Here is a 17,866-nt window from a genome sequence, read left to right on the forward strand (position 1 = left end):
TGAATACATCATGTCATCCAAGAGTCATAGGTGTTTGTATCAATGCATAGCCATCCATGATCATCAAAAGATAATGCCTCATACTCCATAGCATGCTCCATCAAATGTGAATCCATGTCCTTCACAACATCCATCACCATGCATAGGTCCATAGGCATGATCCACATCCCAAATGACTACCTCAGCATAATCCATATGTACCAAGGCATAATCCTCAACATTGTCCATATAACCCTCATAGAGGTCACAACCATAGATTCTCCACTCATCTCCCAAGAAAGGGTCATAGAGAGGGTTCCCACATACAACCTCCATGAAGTGTCTAATAGCTAGTTGCTACTACATGCATGAATAACCTTATCATCGATGTCATCCTCATCATCAATGTCATCCACATGCTCACTAGCATCATAAAACTCATCCTCATCATATGTAGCATGTGTATGCATATACTACCATCATCCACATCAACATAGATGCTCTCCTCATCATAAATAATGATGGTAGCTGAATCATTAACACTTGCATAAGCATCATCATCAAGATGCCTAATGTCACCATAACCAATAATGCATATATCTTCACCATATGTATAATCCTCATCGTGCATGGCATGTGTCAAATGCATCCCCATGTGCATGTGCATCATCACATGAATCATCATCCCTTGTGTCACAAACACAATTGCATGCACATTCAAAATATCCTCAATGATCAAGTCTTTATGATATCGTGGACAATTGATGATGATGATAAGATGCATGATAAAAATTGTCTCATTTTTGGAACCCATTGTGTAAAAGCTTAGGGACTTGCATAATGAGATGAAGAGGAAGGACAAAGACAAAGGTGGATCATCCTATACAAGGATCGACAAGCTTATATTAAAGACAAAGAGGATCATCACCCAAGTTTCCATTCTACTCATGGTGCTATGCGCAAACCAATGTCTACATACACACCCAATGATGCCAAAGAGGATCATCACCCAATGTCTACATACACACCCAATGATGCCAAAGAGGATCATCACCCAAGTTTCCATTCTACTCATGGTGCTATGTGCAAAACCAATGTTTACATACACACCCAATGATGCCAAAGGAAAATGTCATACATCTCCATATGAAAGCTCAAGATTCCCAAGGAGTAACGTTTGTATTCCATTGAAGGGAAATACTCATTGAGGTGGTGCTTCAAAACCTCATATTGAGGAATATTTTGATGATGAGTTTGAGCACAACAATGATCAAATGTTTTCTTCTTCATCACACGAGCAGTGGATGGAAGAAAGAAAGGTGTTAAGTTTCATGGTAGAGCCACTACTAGTGAAAGCAAGGAAAGGTCAATCAATATACGTGAATTCTTGGTACCATTCCTTGGTTCACGTCTTACTTTGAGGGGAAATGAAAGAGCTATCATACACTATATTTTGAAAGAGGTTGGCTTTACTAAGGACAAACGAGGACTTCCATTTTTACAATCACATTTGGTCATTGCTTAGAATATTACTATGTGGGTCTTTATGCACACATTGTGGTTGTTGAAGTGGATGAGACGCTTGCTGTAATTTTTGGACAACAAGTACATGAGGAGATCTCTATGCCGATTCTCTCTAGACAAGACACCACAAATGTATTCGTGGTTGGCCAGTGAGAATACACAAAATGAAAATGGGAATTCTTGGATTACTTTTGTAAGTGCTTTGATGGATACATTTTTAGCTGGTGACATATGATTTGTCATTGCGGGCATTGCTTGCGCATTTGCTCCCCCCAAATGATTTTGATGTATTGACCACATTTGCAAAACTTGGCCCAATTTGCACATGATTGACCCTATGTGCCGCATTTGCAATGTTGTCATCTTGTAGATTCACACCCTCATCACCAATCTCTTCTACACGGTCCTTATTCACCATTTCCCTATCTTCCCTTATCTCATGAATTTCCATTGCTTGCTTAGATGGGCGTCCCCTTGGCATAATGGCTGAAAATGGGAAATGGCTATAGTAGAAGGCTTCAATAATGTGGGAATTGAATGATCTAGGAATGCTCTTGAGTTATACAATGCAACTAGTCAAGAATAGAAAATTTTTGAATAACCCTAATATTCTTCGTTTTAGGAGTTTTACACCGCTGAAAATCGAAATTAGGCCATAGAGTACTTAATAGTCATGTGATTTGGATGAAATTTGATGTGTGGGCTTGTGATGACAAGTACTAATTAAGAGGGTTTGACCAAAGTCAAAGTGCAAATATCCATTGTTTTGACTTTTTGATCAAAGTCAACCATATTGGTTTGATCCCCCAAATGACATCGTATTCGGGTGTACTTTGGATTTTTGGGAATCCCTAATGATGTATATACATCCTATGATGTAATTTGTCCCAAATAGCTTGCTATTTTTTGACTGGGCACACAAGTTTGATCTCCAATGAAAAATGGCAAGTTGGGAATCCAAATGATGTAGGAATGGAGAGGTTTAACTCTTTTTGGGAAGATATAAGGAAGTACTAAGAGATTATATAATCACCCAAACTCTATCCCTAATGTAATTTTATTGAATTAGGGTTTTGTTAATCTACATATTTTGCTCAAGAGCTCCTTTGCTACCCATTTTCCTTCCACATGCACCATCCTTTGCTTCCAAGCATCTTTGGCATCCAAAAGAAACTTATATATGTCCACAATTTTCCTAAATCCTAACCATGCATGTAAATTATGAGAATTTTTGACATGGTCTCCTTTATATTAGTGACCAAATCTCAAATTTCTAATGTACTCAAACCACAACCATTGTTCACTTGGCAATTGGCATAGCATCAAGGCATATCTTCATTGCATAATGGATTGACCAATGGCATAATACATGTGATATTTGGTTTGATAAAGATTGATTGTTCATGGAGAGATTTGCTTGCTAATCTCCTAGCCAAGCCTTCCCACCCTCTTACCAAAGTTTAGATTCCAATGGTAAGAGTTGGGGCCATTTCTTCACTTCGAGTATCTACTCCTCTTCCTTACCTCTTTACCATGCCACTCACACCAAGGAAGATTCAATTCATGCTCCCCTTGGCCTCTCCAACAAAATTCCAAGGTACCCTCTCATATATCAAGATTCTATGAATAGAATGTGGGTACAAAGTGATGTGAAGTGTGATTTGAACTTCAAAGATATGGGTAGGATGACTTACAATGTTTTGCATGAATTCATGCACAATATCTTAATGTCAATCTTATCATGTCCAATGTCTTACACAACACCATATAGCTCCAAAAGTATCAATCAAAACACATGTATGTCTTTTACATAGGCATGACATCAAAAACATGGGCAATCAACACCTCCATGTACATGTGTATTAGGCAATCAATGCATTTCGACTTCACCAAGATACACCAATGCATCAAAATGCATTTACATAAGCATATCATATGCCAATCCAAATATTGATTCATGCCTCCAATGCCACTTAATGCATACTAATTTCATGAAGCCCCCATTTGCAATATAAAAATAAATTGAAGCATTGTTACACAACTTAATGATGATCATCAAGCATCGTTAGCATCATCATCTTAATGAATTTGAGGCATCATTTTCACATCTTTAATGATAAAACCCTTGTAGCCACAAAAATGTCAAAAATGAAGCCATTGAGACTTACCAAGTAATGTAGCATGTTAATGGCTCACTAATTGAAGCTTTGGCCAACATTAGGCACTTTATGAGATCAAACACCATAGAAGAAAGAGGGAAGATTGATTGCAGTCCACACCTTCTTCATAGCAATGAAATCACCTTCATTGCTTGTGCAAAAGGGTTGTAGCATCTCAATTGTCAAACATTATGTCTAAGCATTGGCAACATTACAACTCTCTCTAAGCCCCATAAGCATCACAAAATGGCAGCAATGTACAACCCTCCATCGCCAAAACGACGTCAGAAAAACGCGGCAAATAAAGAAGCACGAAACACGACCATTGCTAAGGTCTTGAACTCCATAATTTTTCTTAAGCCTTTGCTACACTTAGCTAGGCTTGGCAAGGTCCTCATAACTGCCAATTCAAGGCGATTCACTACAGAACAAATGGCACATGGTATGCTTACAATCTTCAAAAAAAAAACGCACAGAAAAAGTCGAAGCCCATCAATAGTCTTCACGGCTTCATAGAGCATAGATTGAGCTCCCCAAATAGTATAAATCTGCTATTAATCTAGATTTCTGCAGAAAAAATGGCCTATTGAAAAACGTGAAGGCGGCCAAGGGAATGAAGGGAAAATGGAGATTTCTTATATTCTACGTGAAGAGGAAGATGTGCCAAATGCAAACCCTAAGGTTTAGGCAACAATGCTTGCAAGATGAAGGTAGAATAGCTCCAAGAATAAAGCAAAGATGAGGGAGAAGGAAAATGTTTTGATTAGCCACATTAATCTTGATTAGTAAAATTAATGATATTCTTTCCCAAATTTGGTCTCGAATTTCAAATTTGATGAAGCCATCCCCAAATCAAATTTCCAACATAACCCATAGCCCCCAAAAGCTCATGAAAATGTGCATAAAAAAGGATCAAATCAACTTAAATAGAACCACCATAGCCCATTTCTTGATCAAGAAAATCAAGAAAGTCCAAGCAAATGTAGAAATTTAAAAAAAATCAAAAAATTGGATCAAAGATATGGATCCAATTCAAGGCTCTGATACCAACTCAAGAAACTAGGGTTGGCTACTCAAGGCATGGAGTGACAACATGGGTGTGGGTCACCATCCTCACATCTCATATGGGAGAAGTTCACCATGAAAGCTTGGGCATGAGAGCTCCAAGAAAGTAAGAGTCGAAAATGATCATTCGTTTGTGTACAATGCCCATGAGCCCAATGTATCCTATAGACCAATACCCCCAAAGGCACATATATGTAAATGACTCTAAACCCAAGTGCCTAGGACCCATCGCCCATGTGCATATGACACCAAATCTACTTCATTATACAAGTATAGCGTATACATGTCTTCTTCTATCTTATCCCAAACACTTTTGACTTCAACCACGACATATTGGAGGAAATAAATCAATTACAAGGGGGTTGGAAATCACTGTAGAATTCCATAGTAGAGGAGAAAAATCAAACCAAGCTCACCTTGCACAAGAAGCTTAGAAATTGATACGCACACATGTATGTACCTTTCGATAGAACCCACAAGCTCTCATTTTGTTGTAATGAAGAAAAAGGATCTGATTAATGCATGATTAATGGAGGTGTTAATTGTGATTAGTGAATAGATCTTCTTTAAATTACCAATTACTCTCTCCACTTTCACAATTGGACTAATTCCTCACGTACGAAGTTAGAGGACATTGATACAAAGACAATGAATGCCTGGGCCTAATATTTGGATGCATATTGAATGAATTGGAAGTGGATTAGTGTCAATAATTACCACTTTACAGGTTCTCGACCAAAATAGAGACCTATTTTTAGCATGTAATTGGTACTTGGTGACCTTGGTTGATGTTTATATGCAACATGGAGGGTGTAGGTATGTCAATGTATATGGTATACACTTGATTTGATCATTTCTCAGTGTATTGAAGGATTGGAAGGCTCTGCAAAACCTGTCACAACAGGGCATAGCAGACTATTCGTGCATAATTGAGCGCAAATGCTACTTGGTTGAACTTGTATGCATAGTACGAGCTAATTTAAGTGTTTTGGAAAGTGTAGGACTATTTTGGATGCATTTCTCTGATTTTGTGAGTGGCACCAAGTTATTTTCAGCTTATGCAAATAGTGGTTTTTTTGAGTCCTGAAGTTTGTCACTAAAAATCATGGGATGTGTGGATAGCATTGGTGTCGAAGTATATGTATGTATGTATGTGTCTGATTTGATTGTTGGAAATACTCAGTGAACATTGTGCTTAGAAAAATGAGTGATAGTCTAGACAAGATTGTTGGGGTGAAAAGCTTGATAGACACAACTTTTGCATTTGGAAGTACCGTATGATACATTTCCTTAAAGGCAAAGGACTATGGAACTTGGTGATAGGCGAGGAGACGTAGACAACAAATCCCCAAATGAATGCACCACCCACCCAGCTTATAGTACATTGGAATTGGACAGAGAGGGCCTTTAAGGTGCTGCATTATTTCTTGATTTTTGTGACAAACACCATGTTATGCCAAATTTTCAGGATACACATAATCCCAAGGATGCATGGGGTACTCTGGTGAAGTTGTATGATATGACTTTAGCACTAAAGAAGATGAAATTGACGGAGAAGATACATGGTGTGGTTCAAAAAAACAATAGGAGAATAAATGATTATGTGTAGGAGATCAAAGAATATGCTGATGCACTAGCATCTTTTGGTGCCCCCATGGGTGATGATTATTTGGTAGCAATTACATTGAATGGCTTGTGTAAGGAGTACAAGGCATTTGAAACTCCGGACTAAGTCTCCCCCTACCTCTAGCACCTCTATAAGTATAAAATGCTTGATCCCTTGCATGTTAATTGGTACTAGCTAAAGCACCTAAACCAAGTTTGATCTCCTCCACAATAAGCAACAAAATTAGTTTATCAAAATTTGGGGCATCTCCCACCAGACGATGCATAGGTGGACATGTGTAACGAAGTAGATTTGGTGTCACATGCACATGGGGGATGGGGCCTAGACACTTGGGTTTAGAGTAATTTACATCTGTTCCGTTAGAGGCCTTGGGCTATAGGATACATTGGGCTCATGGGCATTATACACACAAACTGATGATCATTTTTGACTATTACTTTCTTGGAGCTCTCTTGCCCAAGCTTTCATGGTGAACTTCTCCCATATGCGATGTGAGGATGGTGACCCACACCCATGTTGTCACTCCATGCCTTGATTTGACAAATCGAAGGCCCCCAAAGTCACATATGTAAATGACTCTAAACCCAAGCGCCTAGGCCCCATCTCCCATGTGCATGTGACACAAAATATACTTTGTTACAACATGGTTGGTAGGATAGGTCTATTGAGAGAGGGAGAGAGACGAGACAAGAGATACCACATACGCTCCACAAGAATGAATCATATTAGTCACAAGTCACATATATATAGGCAAGACCTAGAGTGAGTTACGACTACCTATATATATAGCTCCAACACCCCCACTCAAATAAAGGTCTCCAGCTGTGCGAGTAAAAAAACCCTTGGGAGCATAAGGGAAAAACCCGAGCTCCTACATATAAATGTACAATGCCACCTTAAAGTCTATGTGCAATGTGCTTCTATATACAAAGTACAAACCCACTCTTATCGAGGATAAGATATAATTAGATATGGTGGGGGATAGATGCTATTATGAAGTCTAGAAAAGGTGAGTGAAATTGTGGGGTTCACATTAGAAAGGTGGAGCTGCTAGAGTACTATTAACAAATGTGAAACTAAAGGGAGAGGGTACCAATAGGGGGACAAATTGTGTGGCTAATCTAGAATAAGTGTCATCTAAATGGGGCATTATTAAACAAGTCTTGTTTTGTAGGGGATAAGTGAAATCTAAATTGAGCATTATTAAGAAATATTTATTGGGAAAATGTAGTGATGATTGGTGTGTAGTTTACTTAAGCAACACCAACAAAATGTCCCCTCTAGGCCTACAGGTTAACCTCCCCTTAGTAGGTCCTCTACTATCATCACTTTTAGGCTTCAAAGTTAACCTCCCCTTACTAGGTTGACAAAGGGGATGCACCCAGATGCAAGATCATGGAACCTTACTAAAAGTAATATGTAATGTAGCTTGGAGAGAGAGAGAGAGAGAGAGAGAGAGAGAGAGAGAGAGAGAGAGAGAGAGAGAGAGAAACATTGGAGAGATGAGATAAAAACATTAAGTTTATGAAGGATTTTCTATAAGTTTTTGGTAAATAAAAGAACACATTAACGAAAAACAATAACACATCAAAGGGAAGAAAATACCTACTAGTTAGTTGGTGAGGTTGTGATGTTAATAGAAATAGGACTGGGAACAAGTGGAGGATGAATTCTTTTGGCTTAAGAATCCTTAAAGAGACGACCCTTTTTTCTTATTTGCGGTCTTCCCACTGATTTTTCTTTAGAAGTTCCATTTAGTGGCATCCAAAACCATGCATAGAAAATTGAGCACTATAAGCCAAGCCAAACCTTCTCAATTTCGAGAATATTTTTTCAAAAAAAAAAAGATATCTTGAGTGTTGTGGCTTTCTTAAAAGTTCTCTTGAGTGTTGTGATGGTTACAATGAATAATCTAGAGTGCAAACAATTTTTTTTACCATGTGATGGAAGTTAAGTTTTCTAATGTATTACAAACATTCTATTTGCATTTTCTATGTCATTTTATGAAATCTCTAATAGCTAAGGAAGTTCGTGAGTACAACCAATCCATAATCTTTTTGAAAATCATCTATTTTATAAGATTCAAATACTTGTGTAAAAAGATAATTGATTTTAATCTTTAAAACCTTATTTTTTATTTATTGAACATTTTTTTCTCTTTATGCCAATGTTTAATATGCATCTTTAACTAAAATAATAGAATTTTGAACATATCTTTATTTGGACCTTGATAGAGGAATCCCATCATGGTATTATCATTATATAAGGCATTATTGAGACTTTATTATAATCACATTAATTATGCAAAACACAATCATAGTAATTATCATTTATGAGATTATTGAGATTCTATCATAATCATAGTAATTATGTAAAACATTGTTGAGATGTTAAGATCAACATGAGCTGACACTTTTGATATGCATGGGTGACCGTTTTTACCACTTACATCACTTGCGTGTTTGGTAGGATGCTGACATGATAGATCTTCGCCAGTGATTCTACAACTGGACTACACTAGCTACTAGTCCACCACTGAGTTATGGCATACTTATCTTGCCAGCTCACTCACTTAGCGTGTTCACACTATGGACCGCATGTACATAGTAATTTAGTACTTATGTTGTAATTTCCCTTATCTCTTTGGTAGAATCTTTTTGTTGTGTAGAAGAAGAACAAATTTACAGCCTCTCATCATGTGTGTTCTCTTCTAGGGTGTGTGTTCTTTCAGGAGCTGAAGCTCTCTTCCTCTCTGTATATTTTCATGGTATTAGAGCCTCATTCATGCTAAGAAGCTAAGAGACAAGAAAGAGAAGAATCGGAAGTGGTACGAGGGTAAGAGATTCACCTACTCTTCCACCTTTGTGTTGGCTACTACACCCTTGTTGAGAGCTCTTCGGGAGGCACCGACAAATAAAATCCAATTGAGGAGTTGTCTTTGTGGGAGCGGAGCTACAGGTAAACTATACTATCCTTTGGACTACATTTTTGGAGCTGAAAACGCGTTTCGAGTGCGTCTTGACGTCCTCTATTTTCCAATGCACATGCATTCCTGTGCACTGCGGCAAGTAAGTTTCAATTCTCTGCAGAATTCTATTTTTTGGAGCCCAAGAAGGGTATTTGTTGTGAAGACATTGAGTGTACTTCAAATAGGTCTTACAAGTTCTATTAGGTGTATGTATGCAAATTAAGAGTATTGGTTGTGATAGTTTGGGGTGTAGTATAGTACCGCTCAGAGAATACAATAGTTTGTGCAAGTCAAACAAGAGTTCTTTTTTTGGTGAGTTTGTGTTGCACACAAGATGTCAAATGATGGAATTAAGGAGATTGTTGTAGATAATCTTGATAAGAACAACTTCCTTCTTAGAGGTCTGGATTAACAAATTTCTTAATGGGAAAAGGATATTGGGACTACATTGAAGGTGAATATGAGCTGAACATAAGAAGGCACCAGAGATACCTGAGATTAATCCAATTGCTCAACATGTAAAAGAATTATACAAGGATTGGAATTAAAGAGAAAGGAAATTCATGTATTGGCTTTTTATTAGCATACATGACACCATGATTGGACATATACATGATGCGAAGTAATCCAAGGAGGCATGGGTCATATCTCCGCTGCTTTTACTGATAAATTTTAATATTTTTGAAAAGAATAAGACATAGTAATGTAATTATGATAGTATAACTATCTTTTAACCTTAAATCTAATTTATGGATTTATCACATAACATAAACATAATTTACAAGCATATAAGTATACAAAACCATTTTCTTAATCTCTAGCTTCACAAGCCTAGAGTTTGATTTGTGAATTAAGAATCTCTCCATGAGAAGAATCAATTGAATAGAGAATTGGTCATAGGAATGACCATTCTTTGGGAGAGAGAGAGAGATAAACATAAAAGCATTCTAATTTAAGCATAAATGTAAACTTTTCTTAATTATTCATTACAATACTTAAGAAAAGCTTGATTTGCATTATAAGCACTTAATTAAGAAACTTCTCAAGCTTGAGAGGGGTTGAGAAGTGAAAACATTAAGAGTGGTAAAGAAAAACCATAAAATTACTCTTTACCTCTTGTTTTTGCTTGCTTCTCTATCATAGAAGAAGCCCCCAACCAATCAATTGGTTTGGGTGTTGAAAGGAAAGCTCCAAGGATGGTTGAAGAGAGAGAGAGACTCCACTCTCTCCAAAAGTAGAGGATTTTTAAGGGATAATAAAAAATATCATTACTGGCATGGTATATAGTTCATAGTTTTTTTCCAAAAGACTAAGGATCTATTTATAGGTGAGGGAGGCCTCTCACCAAGTCCAACTAGGTTCTAGAATTTTATAGGTTCAAATTGGCTCATAAAATGCTAGTGGATGAGATGTGATGAGTATAAATGCCAATTTATGGATTTATCTCATAATATTACTATAATTTACAAGCATATAGGTATACAAAATCATTTTCTTAACCTGTAGCTTCACAAGCCTAGAGTTTGATTTGTGAATTAAGAATTTCTCCATGAGAAGCAACAATTGAATAGAGAATTGGTCATAGGAATGACCATTCTTTGGGGGAGAGAGATAAACATAAAAGCATTCTAATTTAAGCATAAATGTAAAATTCTATTAATGATTCATTACAACACTAAAGAAAAGCTTGCTTTGCATTATAAACACTTAATTAAGAAACTTCTCAAGCTTGAGAGAGGGATTGAGAAGTGAAAACATTAAGAATAGTAGAGAAAAACCATAAAATTACTCTTTACCTCTTGTTTTTGCTTGCTTCTCTATCATAGGAGAAGCCCCCAACCAATCAATTGGTTTGTGTGTTAAAAGGAAAGCTCCAAGGATGGTTGAAGAGAGAGAGAAGATCCACTCTATCCAAAAGTAGAGGATTTTTAAGGGATAATAAAAAATATCATTACTGGCATGGTATAGTCCACAAATTTTTTTTCAAAAGACTAAGGATCTATTTATAGGTGAGGGAGGACTCTAACCAAGTCCAAATAGGTTCTAGAATTTTCCACGTTTAATTTGGCTGAATTTGGACAAGATTTGGACCTAGTTTGGCTCCCTTTTGATTTAGCTTGATCCAAGAGAGAGGAGAGATAAAAATATCACATTTTTTTAAGTTAAAAACTCCACCACATGTGTGAAATAGGCGCCTCCTTGAAGTTTCCCCTTTTCCTTACCAAGGTGTCAAAAAAGTATCATTATACCAAAATATCTAATAGTTTTTAATTAATAAATCTTGTACTCAGTCAACTCTTCATCTTATGTGGGTATTTACTCATTTTTGGGTATTTTCTTTTATTAATTGGGTTTATCTTCTCCCCACACTTGGATTAATCCTATTGGCCCATAGGAACCTTAATTGGACCATAATTCAAAAATTTCTAAAAATCTAGACTCTTAGGCTAAGGTCCTTTATACACATTTTCAATTAATTCCAATTGCACATTGGAAAGTTCTTTTTGAATTTCTGTTTCAAGGGAAACCATTTTAGACACTAGAAGGATTTTTATATTAAAAAATATCTCAATTTTGGATGACCTCCCGCTAAACATTTTCTCTCTCCAGGCCAAAACAATGTAAAACTAGATCTTTCTTTTATTTCAGAGAGGGGAATAATTACAAGATTAGAAGGGAAGGTTCTTACACCTGTATACCTCAAAAGCTGGAGGGAGGAATCTTACATCCTACCCCACTTAAAAAATGTGAGATGTCCTCATCTCACAGCTGGAGGACAAACTCTTTCCATTAAATCCAATTTATGGATTTATCTCATAATATTACCATAATTTACAAGCATGAAATAAATTTATGGGGTTCCTTATAGTCCGGTCAACCAACAGAATCCTGGGATAAAGAGCCCTTCCTATAGAACTCATTATCAGATAACAATTCATTCAAAATATATCATTCACATCCTTTACACAATAATGGTCCATTAGACCAAAAATTCTATCTGAACATTCCTGTATGATGGGAATTTCAGTTATGTAGGTTTTTAATTTGTCATCCCTTAACTTGATCTACTGGGTCAAGTGTTAACAGTAGCAATCTGTCAGCACAATCTACTAACCTCATAGGGATTTGCTGAAGTCACGATCATCATTCCAGTTATTATCATCATCACTGGGATTCGTTTCATTCGTCCTCATTGTGGCTTTGTTAAACTTATCTTCTTTCAACTAGAATTCACGAATCATCATTTTTCAATCAGAATCCAAATCAACTCATCAATTCTCAACCAAAATTTTAAAATCATATCAACCACATTCAAATTCATCATCTGGATAGCATTCTTGCTTATAATTTCAAGGTCTTAGATTTACTCATATATAGTGCCAGTAAAGAGCTGCAGTTATACCCTCGGTATGTATGGGTAGTCACGGTCCTTGGAATTATAAGGTAAATGCCATCATTTCTAGGCCTCAAGCAAGTAAGGGATTCCATACAATTTGGATACTTCCACCTGAAGACCCAATAACATATTTATGAATCTTCATCAATTTGTATGAATTTCATCACACAATTCCAACCTTTTACTGTTCCTTCATAGATTTTTGACATTTTTGGCTTCTTGGTTGATCCACTTTAGCCATTCGCTTTGATACCAGCTCAAAGATCCATGCTCCCTCCGCGCAACAAATTTTGGGGTGCTAGCAGCAGAAGTAGCACTTCTTGGACAGGAAGGCAGAGCCTCTCACGCGGGGCCTCGCCACGGATATCCGGACAAGAGACTAATCCCTCGGTTCTTCCAAAACCGAACCCAGAAAAAACTTCCCTTGCCCAGAAAGCACATGTGATTCCTCCAGGATATTTTTACTCTAACGTAGTCAAGGTCATCACTAACCAAACTGATCTGACCGAACCTGTAAGTAACTTGGTCAGATCAAGGAAGAAACTTGCACTTGGATCATAGAGACCAATGCTTTTTTCCTCATCAAGAGGCACAACCGTCGATTCTCTTCCATAGAACAAGACTATCCGGGATTTACTTCATCTATCATACCATAATAGAATTGAGTCTCATCTTTGGGATCCATTAGTCCAACCTAACCCCATCAAGGCCCGTGGGTTAGCCAACCGCCCAACCACTGTAGTGATGGGATCCATTTAAGAATTTGGTTCGGTTTTGTCCAGGGTACCAGGGAAAAGAGTTCCCAGGCCCTCTAGCCGGATCTTCATGCAAACTTCAAGCGAGTCACACCACTTACACAACTAATAAAAATTGCTTTTTTCCAATGATTCAATTGTCTTTAAAAACAATCTTTTAATGAAACCATAGTATCACTGATCATAATCCTCCAAAATATCAGGTTGAATTCTAATTTCCAATCATTCCTTCATCGGTGTACCTATGGCAACCAGAACGCTCACCACCTGTCCAATTAGGGGCCTTTTCAATAGTTCCTAGCTCATAGTACCTGGAAATATATTCACTTATAAAAATCCAGATGGACTCTCCATTGAAGATCAGAAAGATCAACCAATAGATCCATATAAAAGAGCCATTGACTCATCCGTTGAGGACCAACAAGCTCAATCAACCAATCCATGCTCGAATTTAGAAAACAACTCTTACTCCTTGTTCCAATATCTTCCTCGACACACGCGTGGGTATCTTCGGCAACTCAGAGCCCAAGCACCGTATGGTCAGCACCCTCAAGGATCCTTCGCAGGTCACCTAGCGCTTCACTCATAGGCTGCTTCCTTGGTCCCTCATCCATCGTATCGGAAGCTCACCATTTAAATATAACCGAGACTGGTTCAGAACTCAGTCGACCTTGCTATGCGAGACGTCCTCCATTGACTCTCCGTCAGATGTTGCAACTTTATCAGTTACGTCTCCACGACCTCATTCACAAGACGATGAAAATGCTTCCCTAGCATTCTTGACATAAAACAATCATTTCAAAATAGGTCATAAATACAGTCTCTATAACGAACTCTCTTCTTTCCACATTGTTCTACATTAATCCACATTACTTAGTCCAAGTCCAATCATATGTATTTCCATTGTCCTTCATCCATTCTCATCCAATGACATCATTTTCCATCTCATCACATCTTTCCACATTTATACTCACCACATCTTTCCATCTCATCACATCTTTCCACATTTATACTCATCACATCTCATCCACTCGCATCTACCCATATCCACATCTCATCACATCACATTCATTCACATCTCATCCATTCATATCTACCCGGATCCACATCACATCACATTCATTTCACACATCACATCTCATTCATTCACATCTATCTCGATTCACATCCCATCACATATCATCCATTCACATCTATCCCAATTTACATCACATCTCATCACATCCATTTCACATCACATCTCATTCATTCACATCCCGATTCACATCTCATTCATTCGCATCCTGATTCACATCACATCACATCTCATCTATTCACATCCCATATAATTCATTCACTTCTATCCTGATTCACATCTCATCCACTTACATCCCATGTCATTCATTCACATCTATCCCGATTCACATCACATCACATCTCATCCATTCACATCTATCCCAATTTACATCATATCAAATCACATTCATTCACATCACATATCATCCATTCACATCTATCCCAATTTACATCATATCATATCACATCCATTTCACATCACATCTCATTCATTCACATCTATCCCTATTTACAACATATCACATCACATCCATTTCACATCACATCTCACCCATTCATACTTATCCGACTCCCATCACATCACATCCATCACATTCATTGTATCCCCATTTCATCACATACATTCTATCCTTATTACATCACATCCACATCATATCTCATTCATACACATCCCATCTCATTTATCCACATCCATCCAATCATTCACATGCACGACTATCCACATCTATCCATACATTCACATCTATCACTTCACATCCACATATATTCACAACACATCACATCTTTTTACATCACATTCTTTCACATACACATCCACATCCATTTACATCATATTCTTTCACATACACATCCGCATCCATTTACTTCCCATCTCAACCTTTCACATATCCTCTCATCTCATCATTCACATCCACATCCATTTACTTCACATCTCATCCTCATTCATTTTCATCACACCATATCCTATCACATCACATTCACTTCTTATAGCATCCCGTTTACATCTTATCACATCCATTTACATCCTATCGCATTCCATTTACATATTACCACATCCATTCACATCCTATCGCATCCCATTTACATATTTTCACATCCATTCACATCCTATCACATCCCATTTACATCTTATCACATCCATTCACATCCTATCACATCCCATTTACATCTTATCACATCCATTCACATCTTATCGCATCCCATTTACATATTATCACATCCATTCACATCCATTCACATCCTATCGCATCCCATTTACATCTTATCACATCCATTCACATCCTATCGCATCCCATTTACATCTTATCACATCCATTCACATCCTATCGCATCCCATTTACATCTTATCACATCCATTCACATCCTATCACATCCTATTTACATCTTATCATATCCTATCGCATCCCATTTACATCTTATCACATCCATTCACATCCTATCGCATCCCATTTACATCTTATCACATCCATTCACATCCCATTTACATCTTATCACATCCCATTTAGTAGCTTTTTCTACTTTGATATCGCTAATGGGACTTTTTCTAAATTTCTCCCAATTGCTTGGCCTAGATAAAGGTTCTTTTTCTCGATGACTACTTCCATATTCTTTCTCAATTTCTCAATTTAATTATATTCAATATTCCTCTTTTGAAAAGAAGAGTTCATGGGATTTACAAAAATCAATTCTACCCATATTTCCACTTTGATAAATATTCATAAATTGAATTATAATAAAAATTCATCTTTTTTCCATTTAATTTCTTGGACCTCAAATATCATGGGAATTCCTCTTTTTGCATTCAATTATTTGCATTCCATTGTCATGGAAATTTCTCTTTTATCATAAAATAAATTTATCTAAAATTTCTATTTTCTTTAATAAAATATCCATTAATTCAATATGCCAAGAGTTTCACTTTTACTATTTAAATGATTGAATTTCAAATGTCATGGAAATTCCTCTTTTATCATTTAAATATTTCTCATACACAAAATAAATTTATCTAAAATTTATCTTTGAATTTAAATAAAATATCCATTAATTCCAACATGCTAGGAATTTCACTTATCCCATTTAAATGATTGAATTCCAAATGCCATAGGAATTGAATTTTTGTCATTTGAAGATTTTTCATGCATGAAATAAATTTATCTAAAATTCATCTTTGAATTTAAATAAAATATCAATTAATTCCAATATGCTAATAATTTCACTTTTTCTATTTAAATGATTGAATTCCAAGTGTCATAGGAATTTCTCTTTTATCATTTAAATAAAATTACCATAATTTTATCTTTTCTTAGTTATTTAATTATACATAAACCTTAAAAATTAGTTTTCCATTGAATGTGATGAAAATGATTATTTTAGCCTACGATATTCAATCCTAGAATATGGTAGGAAGTCCTCTTTTCACGTTATGCATAAGAATGAATTATGTATCAATTTCTTGAGAATTTTTCCATAGCTCCACTGTTATTACTGACAAATTTTAATATTTTTGAAAAGAATAAGACATAGTAATGTAATTATGATAGTATAATTATCTTTTAATCTTAAATCTAATTTATGGATTTATCTCATAATATTACCTCATTTTACAAGCATATCAGTATAAATAACCATTTTCTTAACCTTTAGCTTCACAAGCCTTAAGTTTGATTTGTGAATTAAGAATTTCTCCATGAGAAGCATCAATTAAATAGAGAATTGGTCATAGGAATGACCATTCTTTGGGGGAGAGGGAGATAAACATAAAAGCATTCTAATTTAAGCATAAATGTAAACTCTTCTTAATTATTAATTACAACACTTAAGAAAAGATTTCTTTTCATTTATAAACACTTAAGTAAGAAACTTCTTAAGCTTGAGAGGGGTTGAGAAGTGAAAACATTAAGAATAGTTGAGAAAAACCATAAATTACTCTTTACCTCTTGTTTTTGCTTGCTTCTCTATCATAGAAGAAGGCCCCAACCAATCGATTGGTTTGTGTTCTAAAAGGAAAGCTCCAAGGATGGTTGAAGAGAGAGAGAGGCTCCACTCTCTCCAAAAGTAGAGGATTTTTAAGGAATAATGAAAGTTATCATTACTGGCATGGTATAGTTCACATATTTTTTTCAAAAGACTAAGGATCTATTTATAGGTGAGGAAGGCCTCTAAGCAAGTCCAACTAGGTTTTAGAATTTTTCACATTCAGTTTGGCTCATAATATGCTAGTGGATGAGATGTGATGAGTATAAATGCCAAATTATGGATTTATCTCATAATACTACCATAATTTACAAGCATATAAGTATACAAAACCATTTTCTTAACCTGTAGCTTCACCAGCAT

The sequence above is a fragment of the Cibotium barometz genome, chromosome 57, assembly GCF_041138505.1.
Source record: "Cibotium barometz isolate CiBa-2024 chromosome 57, ASM4113850v1, whole genome shotgun sequence".
NCBI classification, from domain to species: domain Eukaryota; kingdom Viridiplantae; phylum Streptophyta; class Polypodiopsida; order Cyatheales; family Cibotiaceae; genus Cibotium; species Cibotium barometz.